The sequence below is a fragment of the Pelobates fuscus genome, chromosome 9 (genome assembly GCF_036172605.1).
Source record: "Pelobates fuscus isolate aPelFus1 chromosome 9, aPelFus1.pri, whole genome shotgun sequence".
NCBI classification, from domain to species: domain Eukaryota; kingdom Metazoa; phylum Chordata; class Amphibia; order Anura; family Pelobatidae; genus Pelobates; species Pelobates fuscus.
This window is the reverse complement of record NC_086325.1, coordinates 142293076-142313843: the sequence shown is the minus strand read 5'-3', so window position 1 is coordinate 142313843 and position 20768 is coordinate 142293076. Positions and strand designations below refer to the sequence as shown.

At 44.1% G+C, this 20768-nt stretch overlaps 1 protein-coding gene across 2 annotated transcripts in view; it reads right to left on the bottom strand.

Annotated features, from left to right (window-relative positions):
* Nucleotides 1-4559, bottom strand: part of LOC134573123 (volume-regulated anion channel subunit LRRC8A) — a 48898-nt gene extending 44339 nt beyond the window's left edge. Inside the window, exons 1-2 of one of the 2 annotated variants that reach the window (XM_063432630.1) lie at nt 4366-4559; nt 2364-2473 (exon numbers count right to left, since the gene is read on the bottom strand). The gene's annotated coding sequence lies outside the window, so the exon portion shown is untranslated. Of the gene's footprint in view, nt 1-2363; nt 2474-4192; nt 4263-4365 lie in introns of those variants that run through there. The other variant, XM_063432631.1, reaches the window with a different exon arrangement.
* Between the last annotated feature and the right edge of the window lie 16209 nt (nt 4560-20768).

Genomic DNA, 20768 nt, shown 5'->3' with positions numbered 1-20768 from the left:
ACAAGATCAAGATGTACGATGACATTTAATAATACACCCAAGTCCAGGACTGAATCAGCAAATTAATTCACATACCAATTCAAAAACACAATAAACCAGTTACGGAGAGATCCGAGATTCAAAGATCGCTCCTAAGCAACAGAACCAAGATATAAAGCTAGGTATTAATCAGGTTTTATCTTTTTGCATGGATATTCCTTAATAATACATATTGCCAGGCTGTACAGACATCCCTGTTATATAGCAGGGTGCCTATTTTATGTGGCCCTAATCAGCTAAAGTCTCTCCAGCCCACTGAGAGGAGGTTGAGGGTGTTAGCCTGGTGGCCACACCTCAATCTATATGGCAAAAGAGCAACTCCTTGCTCAACAGTCTCTAGTCATTACCCAGGCAGATTCAGCAAATTCTCTTTCAAGTCCACTGCTGGAGGCAATGCCACCATCTTACCAGTCCACCAACTCAACAATTGTTGGGGACCTGCAATACCTGTGTGCCCAAGCACATGCAGGCCTCCCTGGCGCCACCTCAATGAGGTCCTGGTTCCTAGCCAAGTCAACACTGTGGTGTTACCTCTTAACTGTTCTGATCTTCAAGTCATTAACTGTGGCAGAGAGGCAGGCAGTGGGCCATTAGGTAACTTACCAGCTACATGAAAGCTGACTGAGCTACGGCAATGCTCCTTGTATTGCTGTAGGGATCTTGTTTTCAAATTTTCTTTTAGTTGTCATTCCTATGATGATGCCCCACCAGCAGTTCACAAACCACAAAAATATTGTTAGAATAAGGTTGTTGTTTATGGAGTATATGCTACTTGTTTGCAGATATTAGTTGTAGCAGTTGTGTTGGACAGGGATATATTTTTCTAAAATGTGTGGGTTTTGTGGCACAATCTTTGTCTTGAACAACAAAATAAAAACAAGCTTCTCGATGTGCATGCTCATCTGCAAATTCTAAAGGGAATCGCAATTTACAGCTTAAAATCAATGCACAACAGATAATGTGTGAGATTTCCTGGGGTTTCAGAACAATTACTTAATCCTGCCCTAATTATTTCAGGTTTTCCAAAAACCAAACCGAAAAAAAAAAAAAAAAAATAACATACAAATCAAAACATACACCAGTAACTAGTGACAGAACAGGCACAGACCTACTGAAACAGAGGGTAAAGAGCTGCAATGTTCTCAGACTACAATTCCCAAACAGGTAATGTAGAATTAGTCATAGAAATGTAAGTGTACTACTAGATACAATCAGGGCCAGTGCAAAGATTTCTGGCTACACAGGCACAGATGCGTTTTGCCAGGCCCTCTCCCCTCCCCCCTCAACAATGTGTCTTTGCCTTTCTTAACACACTTTTGCCCATCTTACCCATGCTTTTACCTATTTGTGCGTCTCTTGAACCCACCCCTTCTTTGTGTCTCTTGCACCTCCCCCTTTTGTGTGTCTCTTAAACCAGCCCCAACTGTGAGGATCTCTTGAACTCCTTCTCTGTGCGTGTCTCTTGACAAACACTCCTTTGGGCCACTAGAGGCCGCTTCTGCGATTTTCAGTAAGTAAATCTCACAGAAATTACGCTGGACGTCCTCACAGAGTCCAGCGTCAAATAAGATCCTCATAGGAAAGCAGTGAGTAATAGCTAGCGTCGTCAGGGGGAGGAGAGGTCACCGGGGGAGCCCGGCACTGGATTAAGGTAAGTGGCTGAAGGGGTCTTAAGGGCGGCCCCGAGGTGAGGAAAAACTGGTGGGCAGAGCTGAGCCAGCGCCAAAGGAACATCGACGCTGGATGCAGATAAGTGACAATAGGGGTTATTATCCCCTTCTGCACTACAGGGGGAGGGGGAGGGAGAAGGGAGTATGGGGGCCTTGACAGAGAGGGGAATCTATAGTGCCAGGAAAATTAGTTTGCTTTCCTCACACCATAGTTTCCCTTTAACAAAGCATTGTATGAACTGCATGGATATTATGGCCTGTACCAGTGGCTCCCAACTTAGTCCTCAAACCAGTCTAGGATTTAGGGATTACCCTGTTGTGTCTAAGGTGCTTTTCGAAAAAAAACAAGAAAAAAACAACAACACTTAAGACACAAAAGGGTTAGCATGGTACTGCTCTGCCTAACACCATACCAAATCATAACAGCAATAGTGGGCAATGAGTAGACTCTCAGCCAATCGCTACCCGCTATCCTTGACATCTTGGCCATATTATCATTTGTAGTGTGCAGGGCTGCAAGTGACCGTAAGTCACACCTAATTTAATTATTAAAAGTAAGTAAAACAGTACCATAATCACTTCAATGAGATGAAGTGGTTATGGTGCCTATAGTGTCCTATGCGAGACAATTCAACACTTTTTGCCAAAACTCACCTTGTTGTGGAGCGGGTGCTATCTGTGGTTTGTCTCTTTTTGCCACAAGTGAAGGGTACTAGTGTTACAGCAGTGTACACGGAATGCCCGATCCATGGAGGCAGCTACACCTGAAATACAAAAAATTAATTAACCACCATGAATAATGAACAATCCAGTAATAAAAGACTTCATAAACCCCATACTACTCCAAGATGAAAAGTACAAATATCAGGAAAAAGCAAAACCTGCAATAGCCAAGAAACAAAACCTACACTAGTTCCTATAGAATGACTTCCCCTAGCAGCTGGTATTGTAGTAGCAGGGTAGTGAGACAATCAAAGTGCATGGCCTCAAGCCTTGATTTCTATCACTGTTTGCAAAGGAGGATCCTGTTTTATCAAAATTGCAATCCTAAACAGTGTGCAAGGCACTTATATCATATAGATAACACATGCAATAAAAAAAAAACCTGCACAATAGTATAGATAAACCCTTAAATCACAAATTAACCCCCTGTGTATAGGACACCCTTATGAATACCACACACTTTCTCCAGAGTCACCAAAGTGAGAATATTTGATAATACATACATTTTCATTATTATATTGAACACGTCATACTTTTTGTGGGGGTTTTAGGTATTTGGATCCCATTTTATGGCTATTTTGCAGTAAAAAAATTTTTTAAAAGGATGAAGAACACCGATGAAGTGTATATACACCGAAGGTCTATGTGTATAACAACCTTTGTCTATCACATCAGTTCTAAACACTGCCCAAAAATTTCCCTCAAATTAATATGATGTAGGTTATACATCTTCGCCATTTTTAAACTTAGAATTAGGAGGGTATTTCGTTATTAAATCCTTTTAGTTTTTAGGGGATCTTCAGGGTTAATCCTAAATACTAAACTGCAGAGAAAGGAACCCAATATGCAAATTGCCAGCTCACCTCACACACAAATTGCACCTCTGCCTCTATGTAAATAATAGCCTGTTAACATGCCAGGTATAGTTGGCAACGTGTCTTGGCCAACTAATGGTCGAGCATGTCAGAAATATATATATATATATATTTTTTTATTTTTATTTTTTTTTAATCGAAAAGAGCAGATATGCCAAAAAAAAAAAAAAAAAAGTATAAATTACGGCTATGAAGTGCGTATTTACAGAGGTATTACCTCATAATACATGTAAATACTGGGATTAATGCATAACTTCTTCGGCACAATAAAAAATGTCATATCTTCATTCTGTAACCTAACAGCATATCCCAAATCTCAAGACGTTAGGCACAAACAAAGGGTTATTTGCTTTATTATTATCCATTTAGCATGACAAATTGTGGTAAAAACAAACCTAAATAGCAAAATTCTGGCAAGAATAGCCAACCTGTGACAACACAGCTATGTTAGAAGAATATTTCCTAATCATCTAATTTCCCCCTACATTTTCCCCCAATTGGCCTTCAATTCGGAGTTTAGTGAATAGGCTTAAAGAGAAACCACAATGGAAAAACCCATCCACTCACAAACTTACTGGCCCAGGATGAAGGGAGTTGCAGTCCACAGCAGCTGGAAAGCCAGAGAAAGCCTACATCTCTGCATAGCAGCAACTGACTGCACTGTTAAAATGATATTTACATTCCCAGGCCAGAAACTCAGAGCTTACCAACTACTCCCTGCCCAGTGTACTTAAACCCCATGACATTAATAAACTGTACAGGAATCTGAATGCATGCAGTAACATAGCATCATAGAATCTGGGGATACGTTCCAATTCTAGAACATGGTGTTAGAATACATGTAAATAATTTTTATTTTTTTTTACTGATATGTAGTATGTATACCTTGCTTCCATGGGCTGTAACAATGTATCTGCTGCTGTATGGTGGTCTTCAGGCATGGTCTATCCCCCCCCCCCCCCTCGTGTAAACCTTATTGCCCTACCCCTCCTTTACCACCTCCTCTGCTGGTGCTCCCACCCACCATTTTGGTACTCCCACCCCTTTTTGGTACGCACTTTCAGCCTCAGGGTGAATTTTCCTCTCCTTCTTTGTCCCTCACTGCACCAGACGCCATCTCCCACCCAGGAAATGACGATTCCTCCCGGGATCTGCCCGGTATCCCGGAGGTGGATCATTCAGCCGGTATCCGGCCGGCAGCATTGAGGGTGGATCGCGTGTTTTGACAAACAGATGTAAGGAGGAGGGGAGTTCAGAGACACAGCAGCAGTGTCCGCCATCTTTGTTATTGGCAGTGCTCAATAAGAAAGGCACAATAATTATTATTATTATTTTGGTTCCTTTCTGTCCCATTATGCTGTAAAATGACAACATGTGAGGTTCATTTACAGAGTTTCCAACTATAATATGAACAGAAACCCGAATTGCTAAATTCAGGCTAAATTAGCCAAGCTGTGGCATCATATATAGTAGTACTGTGATGGTTTACACACACAGAGCGAGTTATTACAAGGCCAGTTATGTGGGTGCACTTTTTACAGAGCTAATCTAGCCAGTCTTGGCAAGTACATAATAAAGATGTAGTCTAAAGTTAAAGGAACGCTTTAAACTTGGCTATGGCATCTGCTTTCCTTCTTAAAAAATCATCAGTGGCGATGATATTAAAGGGACACTATAGTCACCAGAACAACTACCGCTTATTGCATTTGTTCTGCTGAGTAGAATCATTCCCGTCAGGCTTTTTGCTGTAAACATTGACTTTTTAGATAAAATGCAGTGTTTACATTACAGCTACTGGCCACTCCTCAGATGGCTGCTAGAGGTGCTTCCTGGGTCAGTACTGCCTAATGTGCAGCACTGCCATTCCACCCTCTGCATGCAGACACTAAACTTTCCTCATAGAGATACATGGATTCAATTCATCTCTATGAGGAGATGCTGATTGGCATAGGCTGTGTTTGACTTGGGCTGGCTCTGCTGATACCGGAGAAACTGACGGAAGCCAAGCACAGAGAGATGGACACAGGTTTCTTCAGGAAGGAAGAGATTCTTTATTCGGTTCACCGATCGGGACTCAGAGGGACTAATGTCACCAAAATACAGCAAATTCTGAGCCTCGGACAATAGTGCAGGCTCCTTATATAGGCACATAACTCCTCCCATATTAAGCTCCACCCGCACATTCTCTTGACCAATCAATACAAATAAGAATTAACTTCCTGCTTGACCGCATGGCTTGTCCAGCACAATGGAGGAGGGGAATACTACATCCTGTATTCTTGCACATGCTCCGTACACTACTGATCGTATCTTGCGTCGTGCAACCAACTGATCGATACGTCAGCATATGCACGTACACATGCCACGTGGTAATCTCGGCCTACTAAATTTATTTTTACCAAGATTCCACCACATTCCCCCCTTTGATGCCTCTTGATATTTCACAATTACTTGAGGCATCACTTAACCTTGGTTTGCATACACCGCAAGTTACCATGAACCAGACCAGACTTGTCTATGATGTGAATGCCTCAACACTCATCTTCCTGCATTGGTTCTCCCTGATCTAGAGCCTTATATTTATAAATTGCCATTATCTGTGCTGCAGCCTTCCTCTCTGCTATATTTTCTATCAGGCTTTGCACAGACCTAACTACTAAGGGGATAAGACATGGCAGGAGTAGACACAACATTAAAATCAGTAGGACTCCGCCTACCAATGCCTTAAGCCCTCCAAACTGCTCATACCAGCTACCAAACCAACTACTTGGATTATACCCTTTCCATACCTGAGTAGGCACATGCGCTAGTTTAACCATATGGCTAGTAAGCTCAGCTATTGCTTGCCCTTCGTCATCTATTTGAAGACTGCAATTGCTCAGGTTAAACTTCCCACATACACCTCCCTCTACTGCCAATAGGTAATCCAAGGCTAATCTATTTTGGTACACTGCTGTCCTCATCCTGGTATCTCATTAGTAATAATCTCAACCACCGCCTGTAATCTTATAATACGGTTGAGCATATAAATTGGGGTTCTATAACCAAAGGTACCATCCTCTGCCCACGTGGCTGGCCCATAGTAATCTATAATACGCTGGGGAGGCCATTCATCATCTTCCCAGGCGCCTATCTCTATGGGTCCCCTTTTCTTCCTATGATTCACATCATACACTTTAACACCTAAAGTCTCACCTGTTTCGATAGGTAACAAGAAGAAGGATGGTATTGAGCATACCCAACACACATGCCCCTTCCCAGTCCTGTGGCAACTCCGGATAGGCTTTCTTACCACAGATCCAGTACAAATTTGCTGGGGCTCTCCAACTAGATGTGATGGATAAATCAAACCATACGTCCTTTAAATTGGCATATCTTGCAAACGGGTTAGATGGTTCTGAGACATTTGAAGCCGACCACCAAGTTGTATTCTTTGTATCATCATCATAAGCTTTTTGCCCTAGACAAGTTAACTCTCCTACAGAAGTATTATACATCATTCCTTTCCTCGCTATGCAAACATAACCTATGATGGAGGTCTTTAATCTCCACTCAGATTTACCTCTAACACTCATCTGATAATCGGCTTGTGAAGATATTAATTGGTCAACTGCCTCAGAACCGGACATTACCTCCTTTGCTTCCCAAGGCCATTGGTCTCCCATGTTAGTACCTCCACACACATAGCAGTTGGTAACATTAAGACTACCGGCAATACTTTCAGCTAAATCAATGAACAGGTTTTTAGCATTATGGGGGATCTTATTATCTATACTCATTTCTTCATAGAAGGAATGGTATACCTGATGAGTCTGGGAGGTTACCGTATCAGTCTCTATCCCTATAAACAATACTGTCCCAGGGTCTAAACCCGTCCCATATATTTGAAACCCAAATAAATTACCATATTTATCTAAGAACTTGTCGGGGTTATTTATAAGAATATGGACTGGATTGCATTCCATAGACTTACAGTATGGATTGGTAGGCAACTTAGTCACAATCATGTCCTTGTCTGCTGTCTGTCCCCAAGTTGCCCACCCCACACAAGACCAATATGGGCAAAAGTTATAATCTCTATTTGGGCATCTAGGACTCACATACTTATTTTTACTGCTGGGACAAATATATTTATCGTTAGACCCACACGTTCTCTCCCATCTAAGATCCCCACATACATTCCACGGCTTTCTACCACTTGATATCGCCTTACACGCATCAAATAGCAGAACACCCGAAGAATGTACGGATTCTAATACCGTTTTGTTAATTAGGGTCCCCTGAGGATCTCCATTCCTGAGAGTCAACCAAATTGTACGGGGTTGATACTCTGGACTGAAGCACTTAGGTTCTCCTACTCCTAAATGGCACACACTATATTCTATATTTAAGTATCTACATCTTGATACATCTCCTTTACACTCGTATTGCGAATGCCAAATTAGGGTCTGGGAAATATGGTTACCTGTTCTTGTAGTCTTAATGCATACCTCACAGCTAGGAGTGTCGGTACCTCTACCTTCCTGAATATAAAAATACACATATAAAAACATTATCAGAAACACATCTTTCGTCGTCATCCTCAGTCTTCGTCCGTGCGATGGCACCTCAGCTTCCAGGATGTAAGGGCTGCAGGGAATGGAGTTCTGCTCGTCTTCACAGGGGTCCCTTCGAGACTTTTCCTGGCTTTTAAACTACACGTTGGTGAGCGGACAGGCTTTATTATGGCCTTCTCACTCACTTACCAATCTCTGAAACAATAAAATTTGTAATCCACAAGGTTCCTCGTCACTCCGACTGAGTCGTGCGCTTTAACCGGATCTTGCAGGGATTCTCTGGATCTACTGTAGCTTGCCAAGAATCGACCGCTGCTGGTTTAACCCTGGAGTGATGTATCCACGGAGTCACTTCGGCCACTTTTATCGCTGTAGGGGTAGACAAAAGAACAATATAAGGACCTCTCCACTTGGGCCCTAACGGTACATTATTCCACTCTTTAATCCACACTTGGTCTCCTGGGTGGTAACTATGAACTGGGGGATAAATATTCACAGGTAATCTATCTTGTACCCATTTCTGTACCTCCTCCATAGTCTTACCCAACTCTACAACCTGCTGCCGGGTAATTCCTTCTCCCAACTGACTCAAATCCCCCCTTAAGTTACCAAGTACGGGAGGTGGTCGCCCATACATGATTTCAAAAGGAGAGAGGCCCATCCTTCTGGTAGGTGTACTGCGGATTCGCAATAGAGCTATCGGCAAAAGAACGTTCCACTTAAGTTGGGTTTCCTGACACATTTTAGCCAACTGGTTCTTAATAGTTCTATTCATTCTCTCTACCTTACCAGAACTCTGAGGTCTATATGCCGTATGAAGCCTCCACTTTATACCAAGCATATGAGTCAGTTGTTGTAGGCACTGATGAACAAAAGCTGGACCATTGTCCGATCCTATAGAGCAGGGTAGTCCATATCGGGGTATTATTTCTCGTAACAGGAACCTCACAACTTCTCCTGCTTTCTCTGTACGAGTAGGACATGCTTCTACCCAGCCTGAATAGGTGCACACAACTACTAGTAGGTAGCGATGTCCACCAGATTTAGGCATTACTGTATAGTCAATCTGTAGATCGGACATGGGGAGTCCCCCCATAAACTGAACTCCTGGTGGCTTTACTGGTCCTTGCCTTGCATTATTTTTAGCACACGTTACACATCTTCGTACAATGGCCTGAGTCAAGTTGGACAATCTTGGTATGTAGAAATGTTTTCTGAGAGATTCTTCTGTGCTGTCTCTCCCAGAATGTGTCCCGTTGTGATAGTTTTGGACAATTTCTACCGCTAGTGATGCTGGAATAACTATTCTCCCATCTTCTAACTGATACCATTTGTTCTCCAAATACTTTCCAGGTTCAGTCTTTAACCACTCCTCTTCTTGAGCTGTATAAACTGGAGTCCATTGAGACAGTGGAGTTGGTATAAGAGCAGCTATATGCTCCACATATTCCTGTCTTTCTGATTCAGCGGCACGCTTAGCTGCATTATCTGCCATCCGATTTCCTTTGGTTACATCACCATCTCCTCTCAGATGCGCTCGACAATGTATAATTCCAACTTCCTTCGGCTCCCACACTGCTTCCAATAGTTGTAGGATTTCAGCTGCGTACTTGATTTCTTTGCCTTCTGAATTCAATAGTCCTCTTTCTTTATACAAAGCTCCGTGGGCATGAGTGGTTAAAAACGCATACTTGGAGTCCGTGTAGATGTTCACTCTTAAACCTTCAGCCAGTTGTAACGCTCGTGTCAGTGCTATCAATTCTGCCTTTTGTGCTGATGTTCCTTTCGCCAGTGGCCGAGCTTCTATCACCTTGTCTATTGTTGTTACTGCATATCCTGCATAGCGGATCCCTTCTTTCACATAACTACTGCCGTCGGTGTAATATTGAACATCGGGGTTCTGGATGGGAAAATCACGAAGATCTGGTCTACTTGAGAATACTTCATCCATCACTTCCAAACAATCATGTTGACTTTCAGTAGGTTGCGGCAAAAGGGTAGCTGGATTTAAGGTATTTACAGTCTCTAAATGCACTCTTGGGTTTTCACACAACATTGCTTGATACTTGGTCACACGGCTGTTACTTAACCAATGATTTCCTTTGTAATCCAACAACGTCTGTACTGCATGTGGAACTCGTACATAAAGTTCTTGACCCAGAGTGAGTTTATCGGCTTCAGCTACCAGCAGGGCGGCTGCAGCTACGGCTCTTAGACAAGGTGGAAGTCCGCTGGCCACTGCATCCAATTGCTTAGACATATAGGCAACAGGTCTTTGCCATGATCCCAAGTACTGTGTCAATACTCCCACAGCCATTCTTCTTTGCTCATGTACATACAGGTAGAATGGTCGTGTGTGATCAGGTAGACCTAATGCCGGGGCACTCATCAAAGCCTTCTTCACATCTTCAAATGCCGTTTGTTGTTCTTGAGTCCATAAGAAGGGGTCGTGCTCTGTACCTTTGATAGCTGCATACAGAGGTTTTGCCAGTATCGCGTAACTGGGAATCCATATCCTACAGAAGCCTGCTGCCCCCAAGAATTCTCGCACTTGTCTTCTATTCTTGGGTATCGGTATTTGGCACACAGCTTCTTTTCTCTCTGGCCCCATAATTCTTTGACCTTCAGAGATATGGAATCCCAGATATTTGACAGTTGGCAAACACAACTGAGCCTTCTTTCTAGACACCTTGTATCCTGCCTTCCAGAGAATGTGGAGTAGATCGTGCGTTGCTTGCTGACATATTTCCTTTGTAACTGCTGCTATCAACAAGTCGTCTACATATTGTAATAGTACACACTCTCCTGGGATGGACTCGAAATCCAGTAGATCTTGACTTAGAGCTGAACCAAATAGGGTAGGTGAATTTTTAAACCCTTGAGGCAGTCTTGTCCAAGTCATCTGGCGTTTTGAGCCAGTCACAGCGTATTCCCATTGGAAAGCAAAGATACATTGGCTTTCTGCGGCAATTCGGAGGCAAAAGAAGGCATCTTTGAGGTCTAAGACTGTAAAATAGGTTGCCCCGCCCGGAATTAAAGCAAGCAGGTTATACGGATTGGGTACAACTGGATGTATACTAACAACCGCATCATTGACTGCTCTCAAGTCCTGCACAGGTCGATACTCATCTGTACCGGGCTTTTGAAGAGGCAGCAATGGGGTGTTCCAGGGGGAAGTACAGAATTTTAGGATAAAGTTGTTATGGTACTTTTTCAGTAAACCAAAATGTTTAAGTGTCTATCTGTTCCTGTCCAAATTAAAGAGAATTGAATTGCGTATATACGCTGAAGTAATTCAGTCTGACACACGGAGTTCAGGTTAAAATAACTTCGAGGAAATTTATTGGCAAGTGCAGAATCAGCGGGCGCGCAGGCCCTTTTAAGAGACATTTTCGTCATCATTGATTATCAAGATATCAGTGAATAAACATCATTAATTGGATTAATTGTTAAGTGTCTGGGTTAGTGTCCACCTATCAATATAATTAATTGGATCAAAAGCTAAGTGGTTAGTTCCGTGTCCACCCACCAAGAGGTGGTACTTTTCCGGACACGGGTGGGGGACAAGGGGTCTTGAGCGTCATTTTACTCGGTCGGTGATGTCAAATCTCGTGGTTAGGTGCAAGGTCTCTTATGAATAGAACATTTCATTACTACTGTGTTCTCATGGCCTTTAAATTATATTATGTTGCGAGTTAGGGGAAATTCAACAGTTCCTGGGTTAGTCATATCCTTATGGAGAATACTGTCCTTGTCTATTGTATTAGATGTGCTGAGAAATACTGTCATGTAATGTAGTTTTAAAATGAACAAGTCAGGTTAGGAGGACAAAATGGAGGATTGTCACAGTATAAGGTTAAAATGGAGTTAGTGCAATAATTGAATACAAGTACAATAAGGTTTTTTAATAATTCTACATCAGTCCCCCCTATGAAATGTTAGATTCTAAGAGATAAAACTTTATTAAGTTAGTACCAGGAAGACGTGTTAACCCAAAGGCACAGAAACCCTGTGGCCGCTAGCTAGGTGTTAATGCAAAGTGCAAGGCTGTCCCTAGTTCTGACCCTGATAGGCTAACTCATCCGTCAGTATGGCTCTCGAACACTTCACACCCATGGGTATCCCATGGCAGCTAATCCACCACTTCTCCAACACGGGGTCTTTACCATTCACTGACAGATGCTGTCCCTAAGTTAGTCCCTTCCTAGAATTCCTGCACTTTATCATCAAAAGGGATGGATTGCAGCGGCAAACAGGGTGAGTTGAGATCCTGGAAATCTTGGTCATAAACATCAAGTAGTGTGAAAGTGGGTGCCGCTTGGTCAATAGTCTTCGTGAGAGCTTTCCTTAGGCAGGGGAAGACACAACAAAAGAGAAGAGCAAAGATAAAAAAAGAAATTAGTATTGCCATACCAATATACATTAAAGCCTTTTTCCAACCTGTCATCCAACTAAACCATCTGTCCCAGGGATCTTTTATCCCAGAATTCCTTTTTAATTCTTCTGAGAGGTCATTTAATTTTGCTATGGCTAATGTAACTTTACCATTAGGACCTGTGTTTTCTGGGATGTAGGTACAACATGTCATGGTGTCGGGCAAAATTTTACATACCCCTCCTTTTTCGGCTAGGATCATATCCAGGGCTATTCTATTTTGGAAGGCCATTTGGGATGTTGCCTGCAATTGTTCGGCTAATCCCTGGAGGGCATCTCTGGTGTAATTAACAAAACGCTGTTGATTGTAATAAATGTAGTTTATCCAATTTAAGTTCTTGTTTGCAGTAACTATGGTAAAAATTGATTCAAATCCTGCAGCAACTTCATCTCTTGCTTTAAATTCATTGGGTACCCCCCTAGGCACCCCAATGGCATCAATGTAAATGTGAGGGTCAAAACTTCCTTTTACTGGGGCTTCACGCTTGGCCTTAGTGTGGCTGGACTCATGGGTGTTGGTGTGTGTGTCAGAAATAATGTGTATAGGCATAATGGCCTTGGCCAATGTACACTCCCCCCACCACTCTGTGTCCATTCTGGATCTTAACTGTAAATCCCCACACAACCAGTAAATATCTCCCAGTGACCTAGTGTGCTGCTGCAGCAAACGTACAGGAACAGTTCTATATGTACTACAATAACCTGCGCGAAAGTTACCCACAAATTTACCAATCCCATCATGTTTGGCATAGCAAGTGTAATTACCTTTATATACAGTAACACCATGAGGAGGTCTTACATTTTTGGCTATAAGAGGATACTCCGTTGTCCATGCTTGACATTGAGACCTGTTGAAATTATACTGGTAGGCAAAAAGACTTAAAATGCAATTTTCTTCATTTACTGGCAGGGTTAAAGGTACAGTGCCCAGATGAGGCCGGGCACCACCACACACATAGCATGCGGTTCGGTTATGTTTGTTGGCATTATATTTCATCCATTCTAACCATAGGTTAACATCATTAAAACCTGTTTCAGCGGCCATAGTATCTTCAAAGGTGGGGTTAGCAATGGCCATCATGTCCTTAAAGGACTGGATGTGTGGTTTTAATGGGTTTGTGACCATATGAGTAGCTCCTCGCCACTCAGGGGAATTACACATATCTTTAAGGTAGAAATGCCCTAATTTAGTATAGTGGCCCTTTTTCCAGTACATTCCCAATACATACTGGTCTGCATCTGTTGGGCTTGGATGTTCAACATTAAGAATTAATTTCATTGGTGTGCCTCCTCCAGGCTTTCTCAGAGTCATTCTTTGAAGGAGGGACCTACCATGATCATCTACTTTAGATAAGGCACTTTTTGGCTTGTAGCCCCAGGAAGGCCCGGCATTCCATCCCGCCGCCCCCCAATGGCCACAATCATGTCCCCATTGTTTGTCAACTACACAAACATATGGATCTTTTGCATGAGGGATATCTCTATAGATATTCTGGATCTGTGTTGTAGTGAATGGGCATTCTACGATGTCACAATAATCAAAGGTATAGGTAGCCACACGGGTACATGATGAATTATACCAGAAGGTGTACCCACTAGCATCTTTAGTGATGGCTACTTGCTGGGCCTTAATTAAACTAATTAAGGAGACAATGTACCAGAGGTACATGGTTGTGCGGTATCTGCTTCCTCTGGGGCAGGAGACTTCTTGCAGTGGGAAGCGTGGATCCAATGTGGCCTGCCGGCCAATTTGACGGAGGTTGCGGTGATCAGGAGAACTTGAAATGGCCCGTCAAATCTTGGTTCCAGGGAGCTTTTCCGCACGAACTTCTTAACCAGAACCCAATCTCCGGGAAGCAGGTTATGGGTACCTGTGTTCAGATCAGGATCTGGAATTGAAGAGAAAACTTGGGCATGTATTTTGTTCAAGGCACTTGCAAGTTCAGTTACATAGTCTACTAAAACATCTGATTGAAGCTGTAACTGCTGTGGATAATAACAACCTAGCCTGGGTGCTGTCCCAAATAGAATTTCATATGGGGATAACGAGTGTTTCCCTCTAGGTGTGTGCCTAACGCTGAACAAAGCTATTGACAGACTTTCTGGCCAGGGCATTTTTGTTTCTTGTGACATTTTTAACATTCTGGCTTTTAGAGTGCCATTCATGCGCTCTACTTTACCACTACTTTGTGGGTGGTAAGGGGTGTGGAAGGCTAGGGTCACTCCCAGAGCAGTCCAAATTTCTTTAGTCACTGTTGCTGTAAAGGCTGGGCCTTGATCACTTTCAATGACTTCTGGAAGTCCAAATCTACATACAATGTCTGTAAGTAGGCGTCTTGCGGTTGTTTTTGCAGTGATATTGGCTACAGGGTAGGCTTCTGGCCAGCCTGAGAACATATCCACCATTACTAGTGCATATTCATGAGACCCACTCTTGGGCATTTGGATATGATCAATTTGAATTCTCTGGAATGGGTACATGGGTTTTGCTAGGTGCTTTGCAGGCACCTTGATTGGTCTTCCTGGATTACATTTTGCACAAATGACACAGGCCCTGCAGAAGCTGTTGATCAGGGTTGTGATTCCAGGTGCTTCATAATATTTTTGAATGAGGGCGGCCATTAGGTCTTTTGACAGATGTGCAGGCCCATGGGCCCATTGGACAACTGCTGGGTATAAGCTTCTTGGAAGGCAAAATTTAGAATTGTTGTAGTAAATTCCGTCCTTTAGGACAGCTCCTTTCTTCTTCCATTTCTGGATTTCTTCAGGGGTAATTGCAGCTTGTTGTTCTCGCAAAATTCTTAGGTCAGTAGGAAGAGTTTGCAAGGTAAAGATAGGAACTTCTTCTTCTTGACCGGACACTTCTTCATCCACTTCCTGCAAATCTCTGGCCGCTTGCTTAGCAGCCTGGTCAGCTAAATGGTTGCCCTTTGCTTCATCTGAATCCAATTTCCCATGTGCCTTTACTTTCAAAACGGCCACTTCTTCAGGGAGTAGGAGGGCATCCATTAGTTCCTTGATTGCAGAGCTGTGTTTGACTGGTGTACCGGCAGTGGTAAGAAATCCTCTTGTCTTCCAAATGAGGCCGAAGTCATGTGCCACACCCAGAGCATATCTTGAATCTGTATAGATGTTGGCACGCTTTCCCTTGGAAATCTTGCATGCTGAAGTCAGGGCTTGCAATTCAGCTTCTTGCGCAGACATTGCTGGCGGTAGAGGTGATGACTTGAGAACTTCCCCTGTTGTGGTTACGGCATATCCTGTATGGTATTTTCCTTCTTCATCAGCATACCTTGAACCGTCCACAAACAGAGTAAAATCCGGATCCGGTAATGGATTCTCATGCACAGTTGGTAAGTGTACTGTTTCCATTTTCATCTGTTCGAAACAGTCATGAGGAGTTTCTGGGTCATAGTCATTTGTTATAACTAGGTCTTTAAATTCTTTTTCTAGGAAGTGGCGTGGCCATGCTTCCAGAAGGTCAGTTGTTGGGTATTTGACAATACCATTTTCTTGTAGCTGTTCTTCATCCATGGTGGCCCATAACTTTGCCATGGGCCCAAGATCATTCCATGACTTTGTCTTCGATTTGGTAACAGGAATATGTGGGATAGCAGTATCCCAATGGCGGTAAAGGTAGTTAAGTTGTTGAGGTAATTGGACCAAGACCATGCTATTGCCTTCAGAGTCACAATAGAAATCTTGAGCAGTGAGCTTAACATCAGTCCAATGGTAGAGCTCATCTTCATAGCAAGGCTCGGGAGTAATGTCTGGTTTGTACCACATGGTACAGAAGGCGTAATCTGGGCCTTGACAGAGAGGCTTTTCATCTTCATAAAATGTCAAATGTGGATGCATGACTTTCTTGATACATCCACAAAGCAGGTAAATGTAGGTTTCATCTGTGATAAATCCATAATAGATACCCCCCTCAGGGAGTGGAAGAAGAGTGGATGGGTTAAGAACTTGACATCTTTGGATGGAAATGTTGTCAGGTAGAAGCAGATGGCACTGCAGGCGTAGGTGTCTGGCTGGAGACACGTGCTTGAGCTGGACTTGGTTGATGATGGCAGAAATGTCATGAGGGGCCAAAACAACCAGGGGGTGGCCAAGGACCAGGTCTGAGGTTCTTTCTATGAGCTCTCTTGCAGCAAAAACAGCCCTGAGACAGGAAGGGGTCCCTCTGGCCACAATGTCCAGTTGACATGAGAAATATCCAATAGGCCTCTGGCGGCCTCTTAAGTCATTAGTTTGGGTGAGAACTCCTGTTGCGTGGCCTTGTCTTTCAGAGACAAATAATTTGAAAGGTTTTGAGTAGTCAGGTAGGCCCAAGGCAGGAGCAGAAGCAATGGCACGCTTAAGAGATTTGAAATTGTCCAGAGCTTCGTTGGTCAGGCCGAATGGATCTGACTTGAGTGCATCGTAGAGAGGTTGCATAAGCAGAGAGGCCTCTGGGATCCATGCTCTGCAGTAGGAAATGAGGCCTAAGAAGGCATGAAGAGATTTTGAAGTCCTTGGGGGTTGAATGTCCAGAATTGTTCTGACTCGGTCCCGAGTGAGATGTCTGGTACCTTGAGATAGGCAATGTCCAAGGAAAATCACAGAAGGTTGACAGAATTGCAGCTTGAGAAGTGAAGCTTTGCATCCTTGTTCTGCCAAATAGCAAAGCAGACTGATTGAATATTTTTCAGTAGTGGGTATATCATCTCCACAGAGCAACAAATCATCTACATACTGGAGTAAAACAACTTCTGGATGTTCAGCTTGCCATGGGTCAAGAATAGTACACATGGCTTTGGCAAATTGACTTGGAGAATTTTGTGCCCCTTGGGGCATGACAGTCCATGTATATTGTTGCATTTCATGGGTGAAAGCGAACAGGTATTGACAGGATGGATCCAGTGGAACACTGAAAAAGGCATTAGCTAGATCAATGACTGTGAAGTATTTTGCAGAAGGTGGGACGCCAGAGAGCAGGGTATGGGGGTTTGGTACAAGAGGAGTGTCCAGGACAGTGGCTTCATTGACTGCACGGAGATCCTGAACCATCCTGTACTTTACTGGCTCACCTTTTAGAGTCTTTTTCTTCACAGGAAATAATGGAGTATTACATTCTGATTTACACTCCACTAAAGCACCCTTTTCCAGGAGCGCTTTGATGTGAATAGAAATGGCTGCAGCCTGTGCTGGTTTTAGAGGATATTGTGGTTTCCTTGGTAACTTAGCTCCTGGGATAAGCTTAACCACCACAGGTGGGACATTTAGATGACCTATATCCTCTGGGCCTGAGGACCATAACTTAGCAGGCACCTGAGTTTTTAACTCATCTGGGAAATTGGACCTAGGTTCTGCCGCTTGCTCATTGGATATATTTAATTGCAGCATCAAAGGTATGGAGCACAGGGCTGAAGTGTCAGAAACAGATAGAGGTGTAGACATTTCTACCTGTCCATCTGGAGTGAAGGTTATAGACGCCTGTAGGCGTGAAAGGACATCAGCGCCTAACAGGTTAATTGGGCATGTGGAGGAAACTACAAAACGAGCAAGTAAGCTTGTGCCAACCCGCAGAGGGGTTGTTAGAGGACTGTGTCTCGGTTGGCCATCCACTCCAACACAGGAGACATCAATACTTGACAAGAAAGATGGGTCTGGCAGGTCTTGTTCTCTGAGAACACTTCGGGCTGCGCCTGTGTCAATAAGAAATGTGGTAGGTTGGCCTTCAATGGGTAAAGTTACTGTGGCAAGTGGCCCCCCTCCCTTATCCCCTGTAAACACTGCCATGACAGGGGTTAATGACACAGGTTTGCCAATTTCCTAATCATCATCTGGTTCCTCAACAATTGGAACCGTTTTCATGGTCTTAGGGGCCGGGGCAGGCTTGGGAAACTTTTTGGGCTCCCCTGTAGGAAACTTTTTGGGCTCCCCCGGTTCCCTTTTGGGTTCTGGACAGTCACTTCTGTAGTGTCCCTTAGCCCCACAATTAAAACATGATACGTCCTCTAACTTGACACCCTTGGTGCCAGGGGCGATGGGGGTGGCACGGGCCACCATGAGAGGAGCTGAATTGGGTCTTCTGGGGGTTTGGGCAGATTCCAAACCTCTAGCAACTAGGAGTAACGTATCTAGGGGAACAACCTTGTATTCAGGGCGTGCAGCAATGATTCCCTTGCGTATGGAATCTTTAACACCTTGGACAAACGCACCTGATAGCATTTGTGAATGAATTTTGTCAGTGAGATCAAATCCCAAATCTGTAAACATTTGATATAATCTTGCATGAAACCTTTCCACTGATTCTCCTTTGTCTTGCACAACATCAGTAAGGCCAGCAGCTTGATCTGCAAGTTTATCCTTAGCCCAATCTCTCAATTGATTGCAAAAGGTTACTCCGGAGGGATAATCAACATCACTTGTAAGCAGATCTGTACTGAGGTGGCGGGCCATGCTGGGCCAATATGCATCCCCTGCTTTAATAGCACAAATGCTCAGTAGGTCACGCCAGGCGGCGGAATAAGTCTTTTGTATCTGAACTATCCCTCGGTAAAAAGGCATAGGCTGTTTCTCTGGGTCAGGGAGAGATTTCATTAAAGCACTAGCTTGTGTGGGGTTAAAAGCGACATATTTAGGAGGGGCCTGTTCTCCCCGACCCTGATGGCCGAAGGGATCTTCAATAGAACGGTGGGCTCTCGCAGCCTCCATTGAAACCTGGGACAGTCTGTCATCCTCTCCCTCATCTAGCTCTATTATCTGGGACCTTCTGCGTGAGGGGATCACTTGAGGAGACAGGGCCGGGGGATAGGAGGGAGCTCCGGAGGCGGGAGTTGCCATTGGGTCATAATCTTGGGACCGGTAATCACCGGGAAGCACCGGCATCAGGGGTGCTGAATGGCTGGGGGCCGCCATATTGGAGGCGGGGAAGGAAGTTGCATTGGGGTTAAGGGAAGACGTGGCGGCCATGTTGGATGTGGGCACATCCGGGGCAGACTGAACCGGACTGGGCATGACCGGAACCTGGGGAGTGGCTTGGGGAAAGGGGTATGGCCAGTGAGGATAGGGGTATGGGAAGGGGTATGGCCAGGCCATTTGGGTGGGAGTTGGGGCGGAACCTGGAGTGGGCAGTGAGGTTGGGGAGGGATTAGCAGAGGGGGTGGGAAACTGGGCTATGGTCGGGGCGGGCGAGGGAGAGGGTGGGGAAGAGTCAGTAGAGGCGGGTGAAGAAGGAGGAGCCGGAGTGGGATCAACAAGATTGACAGTGGCAGGAGAGGAGGGGTTAGTGAACTGGGCAGATGCAGATGGGAGGGTAGGATTATCTACGGAGACAAAGTGTGAGGAAGGAATGGCAGATGAGATGTTAGCATTAGACTCAGAAGGTGGCTTGGGGATGGATGAGGATGATGGGAATGTTAGGGAAGGAGAAGGGGAAAAGTAGGATCCATCAGAATTTAGGACCGGGCAAACGGGAGAGGTGACGGGATGGGGATTGGGAGGATTGGGAGTGGGATACATAGTCAGCTGGCAATCTCCCATTGCTGACTGGACCTTTGGGATAGACATCCCCCGGGCGCCATTTTGGGGCGCTGGCTGAGGAAGAGCCCCAGCAACACAATTATTATGGTACACAAACAATTTCACACCCTTGTGAATTATTTCTTCCTCAACCCAACCTTCTTGCTGAATAGCCTTTGCTACTCTGTACCATGCTTCAGCTGTTTTTAATAAATTATAATTTGCAAGCTTGCCTTTCTTTTCCATCAACAATCTACGCCAACTTTCTGGTTGTAATCTACCACATGTCGGCACAGCAATTTTACAAACTTTTGCAATCTTTTCAACACCTTTAACCATCTCCTCACCCTCTCTGTCATCAACTAAATCACATGCTAACCAGCCCTTACTGGGCTTACCTAAATCCTGCCCCATAATCCCTTCTCCCCTACACCAGCGTCCCAGATATAGGGAAAGATAAGGAAAATTGAACCAGAACGTCTACAATGCTCGACTGCCACCTGAGAATCGTGGGTCTTTCTCAAGTGCGTCTTCCCAAAACGTAGACTAGTCACTGAATCCGCCTACCCGGGGTGGTAGACACGGATTGGAGCGAGGTGAGAAGTGTGTGACCAATCACTTCTCTATTAAGAGGAATGGGAGTGGATAGTACAATAGTACAGGAAGTGTAGAAAAGGTAAAGAGTAAGGGAAGGAAAATCCTTAGAGACAGATACAGGAGTTTAAATGACTCCACATTAAACAAACAAGACAACAATACAATTGAAATACAGTGCATGCATCACAGTTCAAATGAAATCAACAGTAATCCCTTTCTTTCTACATGTGCTTACTCCAAAGTCACCTTTCTCAACCTCGTAGTGTCCCCGCTCGGAGAATGACTTCCTCAAGTCTCACTACCAGCGGCCAAGGATAACAGCTAACACCGGTCCGAAATCCTTTCTAGCCTCCCTCGTTACAGTAGTC